The sequence below is a fragment of the Elephantulus edwardii genome, unplaced genomic scaffold (genome assembly GCF_000299155.1).
Source record: "Elephantulus edwardii isolate Elephantulus edwardi_28Jun2011 unplaced genomic scaffold, EleEdw1.0 scaffold00021, whole genome shotgun sequence".
Lineage (NCBI taxonomy): Eukaryota > Metazoa > Chordata > Mammalia > Macroscelidea > Macroscelididae > Elephantulus > Elephantulus edwardii.
In genome coordinates, this window is record NW_006399771.1 from 3,172,267 (window position 1) to 3,174,962 (window position 2,696).

Genomic DNA, 2,696 nt, shown 5'->3' on the forward strand with positions numbered 1-2,696 from the left:
TCTCTCCCTCTCCCTCTCCCTCTCCCTCTCCCATCCAGAATCTAAGCTCATCCTCTTGGAAAGGAAGTGAGTGAGCAGAAAAGCACAAATTCCAGTGCCTTGTCCTGAAACACAAAACATATGAGGCTGTCCCCAGACTTAAAATAGATCTATTTCTTGTACAGGTAGTGGGATTAAAGAAGGCTGCCTATCAGGAGGAGTAAGCTGCTTTCTTGTCATAATGGAAGAGGGAGAGGAGATCCTAAGCAAAAAGGGGTAAATATTTCGTTTCAAGAGGTCTCAATCTTGGCCTACATATTAGAATATTCTAAAGCAACTTACAAACATTTAAAAACTCAGGTCCCATCCTTAAAGTTTCTGCTTGAATTGGCATAGTGTGGATTATACTTCAGTATGTCTTTAAAGCTTCCTGTTGTTATCTGCCATAGAGTTGCCTGTAACTCATAGTGACCATATGTAAATTGGCTCTGAACCCTGCTAATCCCATTGTCTCGGACAGACCTAATCCCATTTCTCTAGTCACTGAGTCAATTCATCTCATCCTGGGTCTTCCTGTCTTGCACTGTCCCTCTACCCTTCTAAGCAGCTCTCTCCAAGGACTGGTCCCTTCTGGCCATGTGGCCAAAGTATAGTATGTGAGATAAAGCTTCAAAATCCTCACCTCCAGGAAGCAGCTAGATTTCACCCTCTCCAGGACAGACTTGTTAGTTCTCCTGGCAGTCCACAGTATGTTCAACACTCTTCTCCAGGACCACAACTCAAAAACATTGATCCTGTTTCTATCATCCTTAGTTATTGTCGAGCTCTCAGATGCATAGCAAGTAACTGCAAAAGCCATGGTCTGGATCAGATGCACCTTAGTCTGCAGACTGACATCATTGTTCTTCAGGACTCTAGAGAGGTCCCTGACAGCCAACTTTCCCAATGCAATTCGTTTTTTTATTTTCTGACTGCTGGTGCCAAGAGTGTTGACTGCAGTACCAAGCAAGCTGAAGTTAACAATCTCATTCTCTTCTCCATCTGTCATAAAGCTACCAATTGGCCCAGGGGAGAGAATCGTTGTCTTCTTAATGTTGAGCTTCAATCCATATTGAAGACTATAGTCCTTGACTTTCTGAAGCAAATGCTTCAAGTCCTCTTCAGTTTCAGCAAGCAAGGTTGTGTCATTGCATAATGCAGGTTGGTGATGAGTCTTCCTCTAATCCTGATTCCACATTCCTCTTCATGAAGTCCAGCCTCTCGAATGATCTGTTCTTCATATCGATTGAAAAGGTATAGTACTAGGATGTATCCCTGACACATATATTTCCTGATCCTCCCTGCTCTGTTCTGACTTCTGCTTCCTGGTAGAAGTATAGGTTTTGCATGAGCATAATTAAGTGTTTTGTGATTATGTAAATATGTATGTAAGAAAGGTTATCCATCACTGTGACAGGCATATGCATCCATGGAACAGCCTTGCAGAAAAATAACATGTAAAACATTAATTAAGGTCTGGGGTAGCCAGACTCAAGAGAGATTCAACTGAAACATCAGAGGACACATGAGTAAAGGAACAATAATCTCTCCTCCCAAAGACCTTGACCGATATAGCCCTTGTTGTTGTGTGCCTTCAAGTCAGGGCCAATTCATAGCTGACCCTCCAGGGGGTTTTCAGAGCCAGTAAATTCCACAGGAGGAGATCGCCTATCTTCTCCCAAGGAGCATCTGGTGCATTTGAACCACCTGCCTTTGGAGGCTGTAGCACAGCTTCTTACCACTAGGCCACCAGAGCTCTCCTATATAAGCATCGAATATTCAAAAAACTTTGAAAAAAACCTTAAAACATGACTGAGGGCACAGTTTTCTGCCAGGCTGGAAAGACACAGGTTCAATACAGAAACTTGAGATTCAGACAAAAAAGTCCTGTTTTCTATGTTGTAGTTAAGTGTCATCAGGTCAACTAGGACCCTGTGATCTGAACCCTGCCCTGTCCTGTGTCAGCCTCATTATCTCTGATACACTTGAGCCCACTGTTACAGTCACTATGTCAATCTATCTCATTGCGGGTCTTCCTCTCTTTTTCTGACCCTCCACCTTTCCATGCCTGATGTCTTTTTCCAAGGACTGGTCCTTCAAACAACATGTCCAAAGTATGTGTGAGATGAAGTTTAACTACCCATGCCTCTAAGGAACACCCTGGTTCCACTTCCTCCAAGACATATTTAGGTATTTGTTCATTCTTTGGGCAGTCCATGCGATTCTCAGCACTCTTCTCCAACACTACAACACAAAGGCATCAACTCCTCTTCTTTCAACCTTTGCCATTGTCCAACTTTCCGAGGCATACGAAGTCATTGAGAAGACCATGGCTTGACTCCGGTGCACTTAGCTTTTAAGCTGATATCGTGCTCCTTAGCATCTTGGAGATGTCCTTGACAATGGACTTCCCCAACGTAACATGTGTTTGATTTCTAACAGCTGTTACCAAGGGTGGTGATTGTGGGTCCAGGCAAGATGAAAAACGCAGACTGATCTTCCTTGTTTAGTTCTTTTCCATTAAACAGTGAAGTGCTTATGAGCAAGATCCTGTGGTTTGGTTTGATTTGGTTTGGTTTGATTTTTTTTTTTAAATTTTATTTTATTATTTTTGTGTGAGTGTACCGTCAAATCAGATCTGACTGGTACAGGAGGAGATTGTCCCTCCTTCCCCGGCA

At 43.0% G+C, this 2,696-nt stretch overlaps 1 protein-coding gene across 2 annotated transcripts in view; it reads right to left on the reverse strand.

Moving 5' to 3' along the window:
* SLC6A2 (solute carrier family 6 (neurotransmitter transporter), member 2) overlaps positions 1-2,696 on the reverse strand; it is a 51,119-nt gene that overhangs the window by 13,639 nt on the left and 34,784 nt on the right. The window lies entirely within an intron of this gene.